The following is a 22,416-nucleotide window of genomic DNA, read 5'->3' on the forward strand; positions in this document are numbered from 1 at the left end:
CTGTGACCTCACATGGCAAAACAAGTGAGAGTTCTCTGAGGTCTCTTTTCTTTCATTCTTTTTCCTTTTTTTTTTAGAGAGAGAGAGCGCGCGCAAGTGCAAGTGAGTGAGCATGGGTGTGTGGAGGGGCAGAGGGTGAGGGAGAGAGAGAATCTCAAGCAGACACCATGCTCACCACGGAGTACAACGCTAAGGTCATGACCTGAGCCCAAATCAAGAGTCGGACTTTTCACTGACTGAGCCGCCCAGGTGCCCCTGGGTTCTCTTTTCTAAGGGCACTAATTCCATTGATGACACCCCCATCCCTGTGACCTAATCACCTCCCAAAGACCCCCACCTCACACCATCACATGGGGGTCACAAACATTCAGACCACAACAATATGGACTGAATTATTTCAATGATATTGAATGAACATCTTTTAACCAGTAATGTTCTCTGGATTCTCAGAATATATTTGGTAAAGGTGGGCAGTGTCTTCTTGCCTGATTAACTCAGAAATGCATAAAGGTGAGATTTTCAGATAATTTTCATACCCTTGCGCTCGCCCAGTGCCTTGCATTTGAGGACGTCAGACGAGCTATAGATGTGCTTTAAGTGGAGAGCTTAACAAATACCAACATATTTCCTGAGAGGTTTGGAAGAAATGAATCGTATGTATGCAAATTATGACTATTTCGTAATAACAAAACCCACTGCTAGTATTCTGAACGGGGCTCCTATAAAACACACTAATCCAAAACTGACAATCTTGTTGTGTCATTGTAGACAAAAAGGAATTGTGGAGATATTGATTTTATATCAACACAGGCCTACAGAAGCATGATTTAGGAAACATTTAAATAAAAGACCAGTCAGAGAAAGGGGATTATATGAATCTTCAGGACAGAGAGACGATCAGTCTTGAGATCTTATTTAATGTTCACACCTGCGAGTGCCACAGACTGCCTACGGTTTGGTCCTAGGTGGTTGGGGCGAATCTTAACACTTGTGGGATTTTTGTGAAGAGCTGGTCTTCAGTCCTGGGAGTGTTTTCAGGGGGGTTATCAGCAGCAGAAGCCTGGCTGAGCTCACTACATGGTGGGAAGTGCTGCTCCATAGGGTCACCAAGCAAGTGGCCTCATTTTTTCCCAAACCAACCACTTACATTGTTCAGTAAACACACACCCAGGCCCCAATCACCTGAAGCACTTCTTCCCAGGTGTGTTCTTCTCTAGGGGGCTGTTTGGACTTTCTCACGATCACATACACAGATCTCACTTTCCCTCGTGTCCATGCAGTCAGTAGTTGATGACGAATGACCCTGCCCTGGTGTGTGTTCTGTTGCATGTAGACAATAGGCACGTTGGGGGTGGAAACAGCTCTCAAAACGGACCCATCCTCTTGGCTACAACTTGAATTCCCACACTGCTCATTTCTGGCCTGGAGCGTAGCCGATTCTTCCTTGCACCACCTATAAATAAAGTTTCTACAACCCAAGTCTGACCGTGGTGATCCTTGTTTGGAAAACCCTTGAGGGGTGTCCCATAGCCTTGGTTTCTTTTCACCCCTATTGGGGTGCTGCCCTCCATGACCTGGCTGGGTCACCTGCACTTCAGTCTCACCTCCTACCACTTCCCCTCTCCCATCCCTCTGCTAGAGCTATTACCTGGTGTTCAGCTGTGATGGGATCTTGAATCCCACTGAAACTTTGCTCCTACCTACCCCATACCCAGACCTGCCTTTCCAACTCTCATGGTACTGTCATTTTTAGCACATTATTAAAAAAACAACGGACATTCTTTGGACTAAAATAGGGACATTAAAATGGAAGGAGGAACGGTAGAGAATGTATGTAATAATGAACATGATTTGACCAACCAGACAAATACATAATTTGTGCAGGTTAAAAAAGCATATTAATAACTTCATGAGGTTAACCAGTTTAGGACTCAATTAGAAATGTGATCCCAGGAACTACATACAAATTATTATAATTATGGTGACAGGAAATAGCACTCTGAGGAGATGGTAGGAGGCAGAAATTTAAAAGGGGAATATATTATTTTAAAAGTCAGGCAGCTTGTCTTTGCGGCCCTAAGAGTTGAATTGGGAAAATTAAAGATCTCAGATCATAAAACTACCACCAGAATGAAGTACTAAGCTAATCCACTCAGCAGAAAGCAGCTCACCACCATAATTGGAAACACAGGCTTGTGGTTACTTAATAGAAATGAACATTTCATCATGTCGGGGCCAGTGTGTACCATAGATTTAGCATACCATCTCTAACATATTTTGCAACTTGGACAATTAATTCCACACCTGTACTGTCCCATATTCAGCTTTATAAAACATGTCCTCCCCATAAAAATAAATGTGTGTGGCAAATAGCCCTCTCCCTTGTTTGCCAAAAAAACAGATTACTATCAGGAAGGCCGAATTATCACCTGCTGTCAACAAACAGATTACCCAAGTTAAGGTCATTACCACTGCTGTCATTATCTTACCTATTAAAGCTGTTATGGATGAACGTAGGGACGAAATGTGCGGTCTTGAATTTATCGGGGGCTTCTATTAGACCTTTTTGAACTTCATTTTTCATGCTTGTAAGACTATGAATTAAAACTATCCATGCAGCCCTACATTTTTTTTTTTGAGAGAAACTGCCTCTTTAAATGAAGAATTTTTTCCTTACTGCTAAAGGTTTTAGATTAACTCAGCATCCCATGAACCTTTTCATGTTGTCATCTCCCGACATTTTTCTTTCTGGATTTTTAGAACTATAATACAAGATAAAAATACACTTGGAGGTGAAACAGCGAGAGGGGGAGATAACAAGGGTATTTATTTAGTTTCCTCTTCTGTTTTTATTTTTCCCTGATTATTTATGTAATTTATGCTTCTACTCATTTTTAGCCTCCAAAGTCTGTTTCAGTTAACTTTGATTTCCACGATTCTAGTTTATTTAATTAAACTCTTTGAAGACTTTTGCCCACCCCATTTAAATGAAACATGACCGAGGAGAGAGTGAACATAAACATCTTTGCATAACGGATACGTTGAAAAATGCATGACCACTTAAATGTCACAACTCGGTGAAGCATTTCTTTTTCATTCTAGTGCTACTGAATTTTGAGGACAAGCTGAATTTTGCATTTGCATCTTTGCTAAAATCAGGTAGTACCACAGTCTTGAGCTGAGAACGACCTCCATGATGAACGTGTGGTTTGGGAGCTCAAAGAATCTCTCCCTCTGCTCTCCTCTGCTCCGTTCTCCCTCCCATTTTCCCTCCCTCCTCCCTTCCTTCTTTTCCTTCCTTCTTTCCCCTGGCAAATAGCCAGGGCTGTGGGCATGACAGATGTAAGGCCAGCCTTGGGCTGAGGCGGTGAAGTCCACATCCAGGGCAGCTGCCCCACCGCCCACATCCTGTGCCTCCGGGGCCTGTTCCCAAGTGTGGCTCGCATTTGGCCAGGTCCATCGAGCCCTGGGAATTAATTTTGTTCTGGGTGGTGTAGCTCTTCCTGACTAGACTGCTCATTTACTTGCTCTTCAGCAGTCGGGCTGCGGTAGCTGAGACTCCGAGAATGAGGTAAGGTCTGATTCAGATGTCCTACCAGCAGAATCCCACGGGTGGAAAGGGGCAGGGGAATACAGACCGGAAAAGGAAGTAAAAGGACACAGAAACAATTAGGTTATTACGAGGCCAAGTAGATCAGAGCTTGAAGACGGGTGTAAAGGTAGGTGAATGGGGCAGGAAACTAGCATTTCCTGAGCATCTACTAGGGGCAACTAGGGAGGGAGGGACGAGGGTGAGGATTAGGGTGTGACCTTGTCAGTTGTTCACAGTCTCCATCATTCCCCAAGTGCATCTCTGACCAAAAGGGCTTACTGTTTTTCTCAGGCAGGAATTTTTATGCTGTGAAACAGAAAATCTATGCTTCTTGGGAAAGGCAGCTGGCTTCTCAGCTCCCATCCATTGTGGCCACATAGGAATGCATATGGTGTGATGAGCTCCGAGTGTTCAACAGAAGGGAGTGTTCCAGGTTTGTATGTGCATGTGTGTGTGTGTGTGTGTGTGTGTACCCTCCTGATTTTTCAATTTTGGCAACAAAACAAAAAACTTTAAAAATTAATTAACACTGTCTTTGAGATGAATGTGTGGAGCTGGTGGTTTAGGACTGCTGTCCTGAGCCGTAGGAGAACTGGCCGACTCACTTCTCAGCCTAGCCCTGAAAGGGGGGTATACTCTTCCCTTTCACAGGAATCAAAGGAATTAAGGAAATGACAATGTGCCTGGAATAAAATGGAATCAGCACATCTCTCCTGGGCACCTACTGTATACCAAGTGCCATGTAGTTCATGTGGGAAGATGGAAGCACCTGCCTGTAGACACTTCTGGTCTACCTCGGGATACTGGAAGGATGCATGAAAGTTAAGGCACCACCACAGTCTTTAAATAACAGTTCTGAACAATAAAACAAGGTCTTCCAGGATCAATTGCCAAGTGAATGGATAATAATTTTTATAGGAAATCCTAGGAAGTCGAGAGACTTTTCTTGGGGCTTGATTTAGAACAAAAATTTGAACAGGGATCGAAAGATTTGGAATATTCTCCACAATCTTGTGGAGGGACTAAGGCTGCTTCTTTTTTAGAAGAAACCCAGAGGGTTGGGTCACTTGCCCATGATGGGACAGTATGTTCATGGCAAATCCATGCCTAGAACTTCAGGGGCTCTTGGCATGAATGGGTCATTTTGTTGGACTCTATCTTGGATCTCTAACAGGCAAAGGTCAGAATGGTTTTAACTGGAGGCTTCCAGTGTGACCATAGAAAACCTATGCATGTTGGTAAAAAGCTATCTAATGTGGTCTTAATATTTTCCTACTTTCTTCTAGAAAAACATATTTCTTTCTAAGTGAAAGTAGTTCACTTAGAACTACTTTCTTTCTAAGTGAAAGTAGCACCTGGCTGGGGAGCCCTATAGTTCCCAGGTATGACAGTCTGCCCCATACCAGTGGAACATTTTTACATCATCACTGGGGGCTGCTTTAATGACCTGTAGCCTTGAACCTGGAAGAAGCTGAGGAGATTATAGGAAAAAATTACACCAAGTGTAGAAAGCGGAGGGAAGGGAACATACAGATAACTTCTCTCTGGCTTGCATAAGGAATCCTAGCTGTGCTATAGAGTAGTGATTTTCAAACTTGATTTTATTAACTACAGAGCCCTGTGTTTGACTGAACTTTGCAAACACAAATTCCCAGTTGAAAACAGATGAAATGGTCCTCCTATGTCCTCTGCACCTAAACCTTCACTCAGGGTGCCTGATTCAGGCCTTGGAAATCCTAGAATCCTGGAATTTGTTCTTTCCAAGAATGGGAAGGATGGATAAGAATCAGACTTGGGGGAAGACAAGTGGTCTAGGACAGTTCTTTCCAAACTACAGCTCATTTACCCCCAGGACTGTGGAAGGGCAACCGGAGGATAGAAGAAGAGATTAGAATTTGTGTATTTTTCTTTTGTATCACATCCTCTATCACATCCTCTTCAAGTTTTTCTTGGATTATATGTTATCATGCATATAATATATTAGTGCAGTAGGAGTAATTTATAACCAAGTCATATCACATTATGTTATAAATTAGAAAACACTCTGGGGGGATGTGCTCAATTTTATTTTTAATTTTACTCGTGATGCAAGGATTAGAAATGTTTGGAGACCACTGTCCTGGACTATGACTTTCAAATACTAATTTAAAAAAAAAATTTATTTATTTTTAAGTCTTCTCCACACCCAATATGGGTTTCAAACTCACAATTCTGAGATCAAGAGTCACATGCTCTACTGACTAAGCCAGTAGCCATACTGGACTATGACTTTCAACCTTTAGTATTTCAATTCTCTTCTCCAAAAGGACCCAGATCCCACCATGATAGGAACAAGAAGCCGGGCTTGTCCAAGAAGAGAGTTTGACCGCTCCCAGGCATTCTATAATTTGTCATTTATGGCAGGTTTTGAGGACATCAACATTGCAGTGGTATTTTTGAGAGGAAATTTTTATCACTATAGCTCCAAAACACATCACAAACAGAAACAATAATTTCATTAGTAGCTGAAAATTGTAATAATACTGTTGAATATAAATTTCACTGCTGTGGTAATTCTGAAATACAAGGATGATAAATAAAAAAATTGCAGCACTATTATTGGGAATAAACTTTATTGCCATGAGTAAGACACAGTGGGAGGATTGATGGAGACTAAAATTTTGGGTGATGGTTTTCAGCCAGTGATATGGGTATTATCAGTAGGAATGTATTTTTTTTTTTCCCTCCAGTATTGTATTCTTACTTCTGGTCAACAGTCCTTGCTCCACAGGAAATGGGATAATGCTGTCTTCACTCCAACCCAACTCTCACATCTGTTTCTTACTCAGTCTTTTATTACCTCAGTAATTCTATCTTGTTACTTCAGTCAAAAACCAAGGATCACCCTCTCTTTCCCTGTTCCTTCACATCAAACCTATCCCCGAGTGCTATCAGTTCTGCCTGTAAATCATTGTGTTCCTCTTCATCTTCTCTGCCACCTCCTGGTGTGATCCTGGATGACACAGTACCTCCTACTGGATCTACCCATTTCCCTCCAAATATTTCATCACTCAGGACCAGAGTGAACACTGCCATCCAGCCAGTGGATTAGCCACCTTCGAGCTAAAGCCCTCCTGTGGCTCTTTCCCTTTTCCCAAATTTAATCCAAGCACCTTGCTGTAGTCTTCAGAGCTCTGCAAGAGGCCAGCCTCACCTATGTTTCTCCCCTTGGGTCACCTAGGGAGTGATTATGGACTAGCTGGACTGAATTATGTCCTGTGAAAATTCACATGTTGGAGCTCCAAACCTCACAATGTGAGGAGGGGGCTTTGGGAAGACATAAGGTTTAGGTGAGGTGATGAGGGTGAGCTCCTCAGGATGGTATTAATGCCCTTCTAAGAAGAGACACCAGAGAGCTTTCTTCTTTCTCTCTTTGCCTTGTGAGAACACAGTAAGAGGATGGCCTTCTGAAAGCCAGGAAGAAGGCTCTCACCAGGAACCGACTCAATGGGGCCCTTGATTTTGGACTTCTTATCCTCCAGGACTGTGAGTAATAAATGCCTGTTAAGTCACCAGTCTGATGCTTTGTGATGGCAGCCTGTGCTCGCCATCCCTGAGACACTCCTGTTCCATCTCTGAGCTGCTTCATGTTCATCCTTCATGTTCTCAGCGATCTGGCCCTCTCGTGGAGAGCCCCTCCCTGACCATCCCTGCTACAGCAGCCACGGGGTCCTCTCCACACCAGAACTGTGGCCTCCACTCCTCCAGGGGGCGCTGTTCACACAGATTGGAGGCGGGGCAAGATGGCCCCCGTTGCTTAGCAAAGAAGTGGTCCTTCATTATCTCCTCCCCCCCCCACCCTTCACAGACATTATCCTAATCTGACATTACCGTGCATGTCTGTTATTTGGATAAACAGAAGCCGGGTCTTTAAGAAAAAGGAGGTCTTCTGACTTCCAGGTTCATAGTCCAACATCTAATGGCAGAGACAGAAGCCATGTCTCCGTTGGCAAACAAAATCCTCACGTCTGCCATCCCTGCTCATCAATGAGAATTGCGTGGAGCAGTGTCTTGCCAAGCCACGGTGGAGCCTGGTCCAGGGGTACCAACTCAGTAATACCCATCCTGTCTTTACTGAGAATTTTGAAATTTTGTTCATCAGTTTTATCTCCCCGTCCGTTTTTTAAGGACCTTGCATTAAACTACTACCATGATTACTGAGATTGTGGTGTTCCTGCAAGTGCCTCACCTGCCCCACGCTCGTCCTGGCCCTGACTGGGAACCTGATATCAATGAGGGATATATAAGGAGTACGTAAGGAATTCAAAGTCTTAATTTGGCTCAGGGGCAGAGATGGATTGCTTACGAACATGGGTTGCGGTGTGTATGGATTGGGGCACATGCCGTCTGTTGCCCGCCCTGTTAAACTGACATTCAAAAGCAGCCCGCGGCAGGGGCTAGGAAATTTCACACAGTTGCCTTTCATTAGCCCAGCACTGACTGAAGCGTGGGAGCATAACCGAGGGGTGGAAAGGGTGGAGCTTGGGAGCCTCATGGTCTTTGGGTTCAAATCTTGCTTTTGTCAGTTTATTAGCAGTGTGGTTTGGGGCAAGTGATTTATCTTCCCTGAGCCTCAGCATCCTGGTTAGCAAACTGGAGAGGTAGAAATGCCACCTCTTTCATTGGGTTGTTGCGAATATTAAGAGATCATTGATTTGTCCTGCACATATCCTCGTAGTGCCTGCAGTGTGCTCGCTCTGAACCTGGCGTCGGATTCCGAGGTGAGCCTCAGAAAGGAGGATGCTGTCTTGCCCCCCTCGGTGTTTGCTGGCTGGAGGGTGTGGACGTGAATCCGAATTGCCCATGTGCAAAGTGCCCACGCTGGGACAGGGTGGTTGCCTTTATCAGAGAGATGGGGGAGGGGTCAGTGGTGTTGGTGAGATCCCTAGAACACAACAGGAATTTAGCATAGCAAGTGGAAGGGGTTCCCACATAGGAGAACCAGCTTTCACAGAGACCTGCTGGAGAGGAGGTCATGGCCTGAGTGCAAGAGGAACGCATGCCATGGGGCTAGGGAGCTGAGCAGCAGTTTATGTAATTTATGTTGCTGCATTTACCATTGTCAGCCACTCTGCTGGGCTCTGGGAGATGTAGGGAAGATGGGCTGCAGAAAGTTTGCTAGCCTGCTCATGCCACCTGCAGGAAGGACAGTTCTGCCTCCAAAAGCAGGAATTGAGGCTCTGTGTTCCCTAGAGAAGGTTCCAGTAAGAGGCAGGAGAAGCCCAGCAGGGTGAAGAGAGAGGGAAAAGAGTTAAATCAGAAAGAGCCAACCTTAGGACGCACAGTTAATAAACAAGAAGGGACGTTTCTGTGTCACCAGCCGTATTCCTTTGGAAATAAAAATTATTTTTCCAGAAATAACTTAAATATTCAGCAAGAAAAGGTCCTGAAGTGTACAGCGCCAGTGCTGAGAAAATCCCCTGGTGTGTTAACATTTCTGAGCAACATGTACAGGCAGCTCTCATAGCCCCTGTCCATTGGAGTTGAGTTCTGGATGAATCTTAAATGTTTCAGCTGCTAACGTGTTTCCATGGGCCTGTCCCAAGTGGACAAAAAATTAGGTGATAGAGGGACAGAGCAAAACTGTAACTTCACAAATAAATTTCAAACTCAGGTTGAAGGGAAATTTGCATTTGTAAACCTTGCAATGCTGGCAAAGTGCATCCCCTCCCTGCCTCCCTGCGCCCCCAGAGGTCACGGGACAGGTGGAAAAGAGCTGTTAATTCTGTCCCTCAGTCTCATGCTGTCCCACGCCTGGCGTGACCTCAGAGAGTGTGAGTTTCCAAGTTCTTTCTTGAGACAGCGTGCCGTGAGTGCTTGTCATGCGAGTACCATTCGTGGCAGCTGATGTCGCCTGGACGCGTTCCCAGGGTCCACCAGAAGATAGCGGCTTTTTATGGCCTTTCGCATTTGAACTAGTGACCCAGAGGTGAGACATTCTATATTCCATTACTGACTCCCTCAGCAATCCCAGGCACCCTGACACGGCTGTGACACTTAAGTCATGTGCGGCATGTGGCTCGGCTCATGGTGAAAAGCTACACCGGACTGAAAGTGAATCCTCCCTGCAAACCCCACGATTCCAGTGGGACAATTAACAGCTCTGACTGTCCCGAGGGGGTCTGCTGGAGCTTTGTCATGGTCAACCTGTTCAGAAACCCAGAAGAGGGGTGCAGTCTGTTGTTGATACCTCTCATCAGCTCAAGGGCTCTCTTTCCTTTTTTTTTTTTTTTTTGTGCGGGGAGAGGTGGGCAGTTCTAATCAGTGCCCTGCGGCGGGCCAGAGGGACTCAAGTGATGATTCAGGGCAACTCAGAGGTCGCAGGATGTTTAGACAGTGATGACAAGAATAGCAGTCAACAGGTTGTCCTCCCCATCTAGGGTCTTCTGTGGGTGGGAAAAAGCAGTCATTACAGAGGCCAGTGAAGCTTAGTGTCGTTTGTTAATAAAGGCTTTATAAGAGCCAGGAGAAAGCCATCTGGTCCTGGGGCTCTGCCAGGTTGAGGAGACTTTAATAGCTTCTTGAGTTTCAGCAGTAAAAATCGGGCTATCCGGGGAACAGAACATGTGCTCAGGAATGGTGAGGAGTCTGGCTTATTTAAAAAGTGAGGGGGGCCTAAGATAACCCTTTCTGTTGGCATGGGAGAGAGATGGGCCGGGTGGCCCGAACAGCTGCTCCAGGGATGCAAAGAGGCATAGTTTACGATGGCAGCTCTGCATCCCAGGTGACCCCATTGTCTGGGATGCACGGGCACCAACAACATGAAGAGACTCGTTACATAAGAGGCTGTCCAATCATCCTTTAGGCAAGAGACCTCATTCATAAACTCCGTGCCCATAGAAAGGAGCATTTAGGGTCAGGGGTTTCTATATCCCTTTTGCAGAGAATGGTAATTAGCTTTGGTTTGAGGAGATGTGGATTTTTCTAGTTTGTGAAACTTGGAGGCCCAACTAAACCCCAGTGACCTATTTCATGAAGGAAACCGTCGAAGGGCTGATGGTCACTCTCCAGAGAATCGCTTGTCCCCCTCAGAACAAAGGAAGATGATATTTATTCATGGTATTAAAAATTTTAAATTAAGTCATCTTGTAGCAGTCTCCTGAGAAAGAAATAAAAATGTACAGGGACACTGGTTAGAAATGCTGCTATAGATTAAGACTATGGAGGCAATTAATATTGAGAAAAAGTCAATCTAGCAAGGTAAGAAACTGAAATATTTATATAAAAAGTTAAAAAAAATCCCATTAGCTATTACCCAGGTGGACATATCTCCATGTAATTATGGAGTCCGCTAACAAAAGCAAATTTCTCTCTCCTTGGTTCCATCTCTAAGGCATTCGAGTTGGCAGAAGTTCTTTTCATGAGGAAGTAATTTAAATAGATACTGAATGAGTTAAGGGTCTTCTCTGTAAATTGCTCTTATTCTATAGGTCAAAAATGTGGCTCCCATGGGCCGAAGAGAACAGTCGGGAGAGAAGGAAACTACTGGATGCCTAGTAGGTGTGCAATATGTCCTTGTTGACCTGTATTAGGAAAGATGGCAGAAGACTGATTTGGGGAAAGAGCAAGGCAGGGGATATGAACAGTACTTAGGAGTTTGCAAAAGTCATTCAAATAAATTGTCCTGTTGGAGCTGCACCCAGAGCCACTGGGGTCAGAGCGACATTACACCCCACAGTTATAAGCTCAGAGAGGTATGAGGACACACCGAGGCTATTACAGCCTTGAAGGGATGGTGGGGCTACACTGGGACTAACTGTCCTTATTGGTAGAGAAGATGGTTAGGCTTCCTTCTGGGGCAACGGATTCTTGTTCGACCACACACCATGAGTGCATGGGAAGTCCAATTCTGTGTTCTCTGCTTGTGCTCTGGGGCTCTAAGCGTCGCTGAAGGAAGTTCTGTGACCGTGGTGAGAGACACCACCACGAAGTTACAGTCTGTAGTTTTGTTAGACCTTCCGTGCCTCTTGAACTCTCATTGCTTTTCCCTAGTTAGCCACCTTTCCCATCCAAACTGAACTATTCCTCACCGTATGCAGATTATGTAGATAGTCTTGCCTCACCTTTCATAGAGGGGAGAAAAAAGGTCTATCCCTTGGGAGTCCCTCATTTTCCTTGCATATACCCAAACATTTATTCATGGCAACCCGCATCTCCTCTCCTCTCCTGTCACAGATAAAGCTTGTTAAAGTCAACTTCTGCTATGTCTGAGTGTTGGCGTCCTCTCCAAATTCTTACGTTGAAGTCCTATGCCCCCAGTGTGATGGTGGTATTAGGAAGTGGGCCTGATGAGGTCATGAGGGTGGAGGCCTCCTGAATGAGATTAGTGCCTGTATAAAAAAAGGTTCCAGAAAGTTCCCTTGCTACTTTTCACTAGGAGAGAACACGGCCAGAAAGTGTCCTCTATGAACCAGAAAGTGGACCCCCACCAGATTCTGCACCTGTTGGTGCTTGGATCTTAAACTTCCCATGTTTCAGAGCTGTGATGTATTTCTGTTGCCACTAGTCTCTGGTAGTTTATTATAGCAATCTCAATGAGTAGATTGAGACAAGCTGTTCACCTGTACACTGGATCACTTAATACCTTCCAGCTTTCCTACTATCTTTTCCCATTGTTCCTGTCTTTCTTCCTTCCTTCCTTTCTTTCTTTCTTTCTTTTTTTTTTTTAAATATTCAGTTTCTTCTGGTTTATTCATGTAAGTCTATCCAAGATGTCGGGCTGCTTCCCAACCCCCTCCCAAATTACTCTGCTCTTGATCTTGCCTTATCTTCTCTTGATCCCTGTGCCCTACCCCCTTTCTCTTTGAAGCCATAACAATTGTTTTTAACTCAACATTTTATTGAAAGACTCTTGCTAAGGGTACCAACAGCCTTGTCTTCAAAACAAATGACCAATTTTCAATCTTCTTTCTTGATTCTTTTAAGAAAGTAATTGTCTATGTTGACAACCCCCATATTTTGAATACTTTCCTTCCTTACCTACGTCCCTTTCTTTACTCATTCACTCACTCAACAAATATTTATCGAGTCCTACTATGGGCTAGGGGCACTGTTCTAGGTGCTGGAGGTATAGAAGTGTATCATATTCTAGTGGAGGAGGCAGGCAAGAAAGAAATATGGAAATGAACATAAAGTATCATGCTGGATAATGATGAAGCCATGATGATGGCCAGCCTTCCAGAGAAGGGGTCTCTTCTCTCTCTTCCAATGTCTTTGATCGTCTCTCTTGTTCTTTTCTCTGGTTCTTCAATTTGGTGTTCCTAGGGTACCATGTCTGTTCTCCTGTCTGTTTTTTCTACAGGGCTTTCTAGAAGATCTCACCCACCCCAAGATTTTAATGATCATATCTCTGCTAATTACATTGACATTCATATTTCCATCTCTAGATGTAGCTTCCCTAAGGTGGAAGCATCTACCTAGCTTCTTCCTGGACATTTCCATAGTCACCTCACGTTTACCAAGGCCAGACTGACAGCCTTCTGTCACTCAACCTGTGCTCTCTGCATCCTGTCCCAGGTAATGTTGTGTTATTCCACCCATCTCTCAATCTAGAAGCTTTTCCCTCATTCCCTCTGTACTAAGTCACCCAGGGTCATTGATTCTGTGACTTCAAGGCTTCAGAACTTTGTCCTATTTTCCATTTTTGGAACCATTGCCTTAGTTCAGACTCATACCGTGTTTTTTTTTTTTGTTGTTGTTGTTTGTTTGTTTGTTTTACAGACTCTTGCAGGCTTCTCTAATTCCAAGGATCTCACCTCCAGTCCACCTCTCACCTTGATGACAAAGTTATTATCCTGAACATACCCGATTTTGTCAGTTCCCAATTAAAAAAAAAAAAAAAAACAAAACAAAACCCCAAACCCCCAAACCCTCTTTTCTCCCTCTGACCTGTAGCAGGGTTAAAGAACTGTAGGCTACCGCGGATGGGTGACTCATGGAGCCGATGTGATAGGGTTTGCAGCAAACACGCAAAGGTTCGCAACAGAACATATCAGGATGAATTTCAAGAAAAGATGAGCCTTGTTTTGTAAAACTTTTGTTTCAGTTGCACATCTGTGTGTGGACTCACTAGGTTGTAATGTAACACGTTTGTCTTCTGGGGCAGCGTTCCCTGAACGGTTAAAAAACAGTGCTGGTGGGCGCCTGGGGGGCTCAGGCGGTTAAGTGTCTGCCTTTGGCTCAGGCCATGATCTCAGCGTCCTGGGAGGGAGCCCACGTCAGACTCTCCGTTCAGCAGGGAGCTTGCTTTTCCCTTTCCCTCTTCCTGCTGCTCTGCCTACTTGTGCACTCTCTCTTTCCCTGTCAAATGAGTAAATAAAATCTTTAAAAAGCAAAAACAAAAAACCCAAACAAACAAAACAAAAAACAGTGCTGGCTTCTATAGTCTCATCTACATTCCTTGGCTTGGCAGGTGAGACCTTTCTCAGGCCTGCCTGAGTGTTCTCAGCTGGTGCTTCTGTGCTGTGAGAAAACCCTCCTCAGGTCACGTGGAAGAAAAAAACGTCTCACTATGGCCTGGCAGGTCTGGTTTCCTGTCTGTGTGATGCCTTTGCCCTTGCTGCTGGGTACACCACTCTTGTTCCCTTTGGGCAAGCTGGTCCTTGTTGTATCTCAGTGTCATCTTCTCCAGCCCTCCCCGGGCAGAGCTATTTATTCCCTCCCTCCACGCAGCCATCCCCAAGCTTCCTGCTCCTTCAGTGTGACTTCGGTCTCTTTGGAATGTGATTTACTTGTTACCCTGTCTTATTTCTCTTAGGAAGCCATGCAGAGGACAAGTGTAGAGGCCAGTTAATCTTTGTATCTTTGGTACCCAAGCAAGGGATCTGGCACACAAAAGAATTCAAGAAATACAGGGAAACATGTGTGGTCACAGGGTTAGTTTGGTGGCTGTATTAAATAGGAGTATGGATGTGCATGCATAGCGTACTTTCTGAGTTATTTGACTCCTCTATATGTTTGCCACCTCAACTCAGTGCCCCTGAGGCCAGACGTCGATCAAAGAGTGCCCTATGCCACTGTTCCTGGCTAAGGAGGAGTCATTTGATGTGAAATTCCATGTGCGTCTTGTCACGTGCCAACAGCAACATGACACGAGTCTCTGCCCGGGTATTGGGTCTCTCATCGCTAAGTGAGGTCAGTGTCTTGTGGTGTTGGTCCAATGTCATTTATGCTCTGTCCTCACAAAGCCTGAGATTACCCCCCTTCTCTGTGGCCTGAAGCTCCCGGAATAAGCTATTTGTATAGCTAATGATAAGAAAGATACAATTCCATTTTTTAGTCTCTGAATAACCTCAGGAAAGAGGGGAGGTGTTGGCCTGAAGGGAAGTTTACTTCCTGTTATATTATTTTTACTTCGCCACTACCTGTGAATGTTTTTGAATTCCTCTCAGAACAGGGTCAGCCACCCTGTCTCAGCATGACTGAGTCATGTTCCAGAGTGTTCTTCCTGGGAGAGAATAATTGGGCCCAAGATGGACACACATCGGTTTCACCTGTACGACTTAGGAACTTGGGTGACCTTTGACAGATGACTTATATTTTTGGGAGCTTTGGTTCCGCCCTGTGGTAGAACAAGGACATACTACTTCCTTTACGGGGTAGTTTTGAAGCGTGGATGGGTTAAACTGTGAAGCACTCTCCAGATGTAGCCTTTTGAGAGCAAAGAGAAAGAAGAGAGTGGAGAACAAGAGAGAGACAATGGGACACGGGAAAAAAGACAGAAAGAAGGAAATGGGACCTCAAGTGGGAAGGAAAAGACTGGGCCCATCTCTTGGCTCTCTTGCAGTAGATGGCCTTCGGGGATTCTCTGCCAGCCTTGGTTGGGGGTCTTCTGCATGGCAGACACCAGCATGGTGCTCCAAACTCATCATGAATCAGGGAGCTTCTAAACAGAAGGAATCTATGGCAGGGTTTCTCAACCACTCTTTACATTTGGGGCTCAATAATTCTTTGTTGGCAGGGGGAGCTTTCCTGTGCATTTCTTGACTTTTATCCACTAGATGACAGTAATTGCTGCCCTCTAGTCCTCCTCAACTTGTAACAATCCCAAATATCTCTAGACATGGACCCATGTCCCCCAGGAGGACCCCTGTTGAGAATCACCGTTCTAGACAGTAGGTACTCGCCCTCCTGCCTATGGCCCGTCCAGCTGAGAGGCAGCTGGTGACGTTCGGTACATCACCCCTGGCAGTGTAGACGCTGAGGTCTGCACCTGGAAAAATTAAGTGAATGAAGCTTTGAAAGAAAGGGGGACTTTCAGCATCTTCAGTAAAGACCTTACCAAAAACCACCGATGTGAAATTTCTTCCAGGTAGGCAAGGAGAGAATGAGAAAGCTAGTGAGAACTAGGAACAAAAAGGGCCCTCCTTTTACTTAGTGAGCTATTTCTCGGTTCTAAGCCATGAACTTGGGATCAAGGGCTGAGCAGCTGGCTGTAACTCTGACCCAAAGGAACCCAGGCAGATGTCCGCTCTGGGTGATCAGCTCCTTGGAGTGATTGGAGCAGAGGCGGGGAGAGCTGGTGTCAAGTGTTCTCTGGCTCTTGTGCTCCACACCACTGGAAACAAAAAATCCTTTCATCTGTTTTCTAGAAAGCGCCCCATTTTCTGTACTCTTCCTGCTGGTGCTTTGCCAAGAAATAACCAGTGGGCTTCTCCAGAGAGCGGTGGTTCCTGATAAAGTGGTGGAACCCTTTTTCTCAAGGCGTGGGCTGGCACATCTGAGAAGGTTTTAGAGTTGGGTCTGCTCCCAGCATGTGCTGCTGCTCTTGGCTTGGCCAGAGATGTGTGTGCAATGATGTCGTGGAAAAAAAATCTGTGGAGCAGAGAAATGACGAAAACCAGAGGAGATGCCACGTTCCCTGTACATTTGAAGAAAAACTTAAAAACTGTGCAAAAATCGCCCAGTTAATAGGAGACAAGCGAGAAACGCAAATCCATTTGTGATGAAGGCATTGGGAAATGGCAAAAAGTGGGTCTGAACACAGGAACCCTGGCCTGCCCAACAAGGCACTTGGCTCTTAAAGGCAGCCCCGGGCTTCCTCCCCAGCAGCTGGTTTGGCTCACCTGCGCCTCGCTGTCTTAACCTGCAAAATGGGAATATCGATATTATGCCATTTCACAGAGGTGATGAATCTACTAACTAAGATGCTTGCAGCTTTCCTGACAGCTGAGGCTTAAAAGGGTCAAAATGTTCTCCCTGCGTCTTTGTGTTATGACAACATTCACCTGCGTCGTGGGAGTCAGCTTTCTGGGTGTGTTTTTGATTGCACCAGTCTGGGTATTTATCTTTACAGTATAGCACTATTACCCTAAGGTACATATTTTTCAGATCATTATAAGATTCCTGGTGTGATGACACCGGGGAGGGAAAAACCCCGGCATGCAGGCCAGCCTTGGAATGGTTGGAGCATTTATGGCAAGACTTGCTTATGTCTCAGCTGCACATCTGCAATGAGCACTAGACCATACTTAACCCATAATGTATGGTTTTAAGGTCACTGCCGGTTATTATCTGACCGGTAATGACCGCAGAAGTCTGCATTATTGCTATTAGGAGCCATTTCTGTACTATTTTTAGATTTCCTTTTTATTGAGTGCCTGCCGACACCCCCAGAGTTTCAGATTTGGGTTACATTAGCTGAAACTCCCAGTGATTTCCCTGGGTTTTATTTTGGGGTGAAGCTGGTATGTAACTGCTGTTTTTGCTTGTATGCTGTCAAGGGGATTGAAGTTTATTTGAAACGTTCCTTTTATTTTGGAATGGCCCTCGGGGCTTCTTACCCCACGAAGCCCTATTTTCTCCTCCTTTAAATTAGGGATTAAGGTTGGAGGAGGAGCTGGATTTGTTTATTTTCTGACTCTTTCTGAAGAATTAGTTATTATGTCTCGGAAATAATCACCATGTCAATATTGTATATTCTGGGATCATAAAGCATTATATATTCTGGGCTTTACCTCTCTCTAAGAAGAAGTAAGAACAGAGTCCAAAGTTAACTGATTGTGTTTCCCCCAGAGTTGTAATTTTGAATCATATTTATGATTGTTTGCGTTACTGATCTTACTGAGAAAATAAGCAGCGCGGAATCTGAACTGGTAAGATCTTTATTTTTCCAGTGCGTAAGCATTTCTTTTTGAAATATTTACTGTTAGAGCACACACCATGGAGTGGTTTTTCTGCGTGTAAAAGCTCGTTATTTTGTGGTTAGCTTCAGTTAGCCTTCATTTTCTGTGGAGATTCAGATAATTATTCAGAAAGTAATACAAGGGGAAGGAACCAGGAATGTGGTACTGTGACAATTTGATCCCAGATGTGAATTCTCTCCCTGAAAGTGCATGAGTGATAGGAGAGATTTTATTCAGCTGAACAGTTGGATATAAAGGTCTTAATAATGCAACCTCATTTTGACAGCTTTTACTGTTGGACAGCAGGCTTCATTATATTTGTTATGTTGATTTATTATTTTTAACGTCTTTTACATATGTACGCATGCTATGTAGCAATTTCATCTGTATCTTTTTCTTCCCATTGCTATGTGGCCTCATGAAGGGATATATTAACATTTTTAATGGGAAATTTTATGTAGGGACAAGAAACAACAAACTAACATTAATTATTATACTTGTCTAAGGTAAAGAAGAATCTCTACCATATATCTTTGTCTATTTATGTAACTGTCTAATGGTGGATAAATTATACCCTAGTTGCCGCAGTAAATTAAAAAAAATAATAATCCATGCTAGAAAAGCAGTTTTATAAATCTATGGTTCTACAGAAATATTTCAGGAGATGATGAAGCTTCCCCAAGACTTTGTTATTATGTCATGCACAAACCTTTGCTAATGGGTGTCATTGTGGTCCACTTATTGAGACAATAATTATGGTCTGTGATATTTTAAGGTATCTTTATAATCGCACCAGCATAGTTTTTTCTTCGTAAGAGAAATCTGATGAGTGGAAAGTTTTGCTCCCTATGATTTTTTTGTTGAACTGGAACATTTTTGAGTTTGGGTGAGCGATCTCTTTTCTACTCTTAAATAACATAATCCCAAGAAGTTTTAAATCAATGTGCTAATTGGTAAGTGATACTGTAATTATATGCATAATCAGGGAAAATTTGAATCCAGATTATTTACTTGTCTTAGGAAATTAATCTGTAGAGGTCATACATTAGATTGCTTGTTTATTAAGTGGAACCCCTGTAGTTACAAAGTGCCGACTGGCTCTGCCCCTCCATGGAGCATTCTTCTCGATGTTCCCAGCAGGTGTCAATGGCACAGAGCCTCGAGCGCTTATTGATCCAGATTCAAACAGTTCATTAATCTAAGCACACATTATATAGATTTTTCAATGTAATTTTGAAAGGGTTGAAAAACTATATTGAATGATGAGAGATAATACTCAAATTATGCTTTTTATAGCACATCTCCCTTGGGATGGTGGCATTCTAACTGGGATGGATACTGGAACACAGGCTATGGTTCCCTCTGGATTTCATTTTTCTTCCACTTCCCTATTCCTAGGTGGTTGTTTAAACAATTTGCCCAGAATGACTCTTTCATGTTTTTCTCCCCTTTCCTATTTGGCATAATCAGTGAGGCTAATTTCAAAATGCCAAAATAAAAAAGTCAGCTCCAGAGAGCTGAAGGCTGGGAAAAAAAGAAAAACAAACAAACAAAAAACCACCTACGAAACAACACATTTTTGGGGATGTTTTTGTCTTTCTTAGGCATACAGTGAAATTTTCCTTGAAGTTTTTTCAGTTCTTCTCAAGACCTTTGCTTTTATTCAGGTACCAGCTGGTTTCAAATAATATATTATGTTCTAAAGTAAACAAAGTGACTCTGAGATCTGGAAAGGATGCTATCAATACTCATTGCACATATTTTAATCCTCACCATTATGGCTGCCATTTTGTCCATCTCTAGTTGAGCCAAAGTAATGTTCCATGCAAATGGGCTTGACTTGTAGGCAGAGTTAGGTGATGTTTGGCTCTTCCTTGGCCTGTTGCACCTGATGTCAGCTCCTTTGATTTGGGATAATGCCCCTACCGCCTCTCTTAGGACAGAGGCTGAGAGAGGCAAGGAATTAATTGTCTTGTTCATACTAATGTGGAAATGAGTGATACTGGCTCATTTTGTAAAAGAAAAAGGAGCAGCAATAGACAGATAATAAGAAGTTAACAGGAAGAGAAAGCATACAAAAAGGGAAAGGCTGGAGATAATTGAAGTGCCCTTCCTTCAACATGACTCGTTGTGTATCTTGTTTCAAGAGTCATAACTTCTCAACTGAACTGTAATATGAACAGAATGTTTCTTTGATTAGTACAGAAATATTTACTTAGTTTTGTTACATTCTGCTAGGTTAGTAGAAAATTGTGGTCATATTCTCCTTGTATCTCATTTGGAACAACTTTGTGGGTTTCATCCTTTCTTTTAACCAGGATCTATTAAGCCCTGTGATATGTTCGGTGCTAGAGAAAGCAAAGCAAGTTAGGTGCCTTGATTTAGAGGCAGTCAGGTCACAGACTTGTCACCAAGTATGCGATTATGGCAAGTTGGCAAGTCCTGGACTTTCAAGAGCAAACACAGTCTATAGATGTTCAGAGGGAGGGGCAGACCTCATGGAGAAGTTTACCAATGGTGTTTTCCAAAGCTGGGGAGCTTCCTAGAAATGTTCAATGTCTTTAACAGAACAATAGGGGCTATATTTTAATTTTATTTCAAACCTAAGGTATCTGTGTCTTCCCATCTTAATGAATTGGCTTGAGATGCTACAATACTGCTGACCTGTTGGATTAAAATGCTATCATGCTTAAGGAAGCTTAACTAGTGGGTACAATTATGCTTACTCAGACATTTGCTGCTGATTAAAACTTTATTTCCAGAGCCGACCCATTGTTTCAGAAGTAATTTGTGCATGATTATGGAAGTTACTGTTACCTATTTATGCTAACTTTAACATATTCGGTACTTAAGTATTGAGTCATTGAGTTATTAAGACGGGTTTGCCTTATATGGTCATAGTTTAGATAAGAAGAGATGCCTTTAATTTTTAAGGAGAACACAATTAAAAGCAACTTATATTTTGCTTTCCATTACCTAGTTCAGAGTGTAGGTGGGCCTGAGTTAATATAGAAGCAGCAGATATTATTCCAAATTGTAAGGATGAGAATGAAGCCTCAGCAGATCCAGGTGTGCAGAAGAGGTTAATAAAAAGAGTCTGAAATGGGAAATGGAGGACCGTGTCAGCTTCAGGCTTTAGTTTGACACATATTCACTCTCTCCAAAAATACCTGCCATGGGGGCTTTCAGAGTTCGCTTTTCCTTTGACTGTTTTGGATGAGCGATACTTGAGGTCAGGGGTCAGCAAACTTTCTTCTTCCTCTTCTTTTTTTTATTATTTTGTTTTTTTCATTTTTTAAACTAAAGGACCAGAAAGTAAATATTGTCGGCCTTGTAAGCCATATGGTTTCTTTTGCAAGTACTCAGCTCTGCTGTTGCTCTCTGAAAGCAGCCATAGGCAGTACATAAATGAATGGTTGTGACTGTCCCCCAATAAAACTTTACCTGCTAAAGCAGGTTGTTGGCCATATGTGGCCTGTGGGGGACCAAAGTTTGCTAACCCCTGCTTTATGTCATCGTTTCCCAAACTTTAGTCACTTTGGTTGTATTGTCATGATATTGCTTAATCTGAGTAGATTTGAGTAGAAAATTACTTCATTTTCTACCTCATGTTAATGTAATTTTAAAAGAAACCCCACAAATTTACTTTAAAAGAAACTTTATGTAACTACCTTATGTGGAAAAGCAGGATTATGTGTTATTAGTAAGGGATCTTCACCAAAAACTAAGTAAAATGAAAACAAAATGATAACAAAACAATACAGTCATGTCCTCCTACTAATTGTGTGCCTACCATGTTGTGGGAATCACTGACTAAGGCTATTGTAAGTAAAAAACAGGACAGCTTGAAAATTGGTCTCTCAGATTTGATGACTATTTGCTTAGATGTTTTAAAAGAATGTGAATGGCTAGGCATCATCATGGAGGCAGTGGCTGAAGAACCGCTGGGAGCAGGGACTTTTGCCTGGAAGATCAGGTCATTTTGGGACCCACCAAGAGGGTGGGCTAGTGTCGTCAGACCAACGACAGAACACCCATTGAATTTGAACTTTAGACAAACAATGAATAATTTTTTAGTGTAAGTATGCCTCATGCAATATTTGGGACTTACTTATGCTAAGACTTTGTTGTTTACCTGAAATTCAAATTTAACTGCATATCTGAGTTTTGTTTTTTTTTCTTCTGAAATTTGGCAGTCCTACCTTGGCCCAACAGCAAGGAGATAGTGCAAAGATATTCAGGTGGGAAAATGTGCAGGAAAGCAGCACCTTAGGGTATGAAAATTTAGTCTATGGTTTTGATCTCGGTAGGGGACAGTAAGATGGCCTGACTGGGAGGTATGGGTCAGAAATTAAGTGAGGCTCTTGTGACTTGGAGTCCCAGCCAGGAGTTTGTACACGATCCATTTCCGCTCCAGAAAACCACTGAAGGGTTACAAAGAAGGGCATGTGTGATAGGGCAGAAAATAATCTTTCAAAGAACTTTACTGTTAGCCTATTTATGTAGCTATATCATCCCTTCAGTGTTCTGGAAAAATAATCAAAGGAGAATTTAGAGCTGTTCTCAGATTGTCAGTTTTTCATCTAAAAATGTTAATGTATATTAAACTTAATTATAAAAAGCATATCCCATCACAAACTATTTTTAATATGGAATATTTAG

At 43.2% G+C, this 22,416-nt stretch overlaps 1 protein-coding gene and 1 long non-coding RNA gene across 2 annotated transcripts in view; one reads left to right on the forward strand and one right to left on the reverse strand.

The window, feature by feature from the left end:
• PPARGC1A (PPARG coactivator 1 alpha) overlaps positions 1 to 22,416 on the forward strand; it is a 639,925-nt gene that overhangs the window by 21,856 nt on the left and 595,653 nt on the right. The gene's annotated exons all lie outside the window — the stretch shown is intronic.
• Positions 5,345 to 19,767, reverse strand: LOC116865708. Its single transcript, XR_004382255.1, has 3 exons — positions 19,758 to 19,767; positions 10,257 to 10,261; positions 5,345 to 5,429 (listed from the first exon to the last, which is right to left on the reverse strand). It is a non-coding gene; the product is annotated as an uncharacterized LOC116865708 (long non-coding RNA).

This window comes from Lontra canadensis, unplaced genomic scaffold, assembly GCF_010015895.1.
Source record: "Lontra canadensis isolate GAN:19392208 unplaced genomic scaffold, GSC_riverotter_1.0 scaffold1, whole genome shotgun sequence".
Taxonomy (NCBI): domain Eukaryota; kingdom Metazoa; phylum Chordata; class Mammalia; order Carnivora; family Mustelidae; genus Lontra; species Lontra canadensis.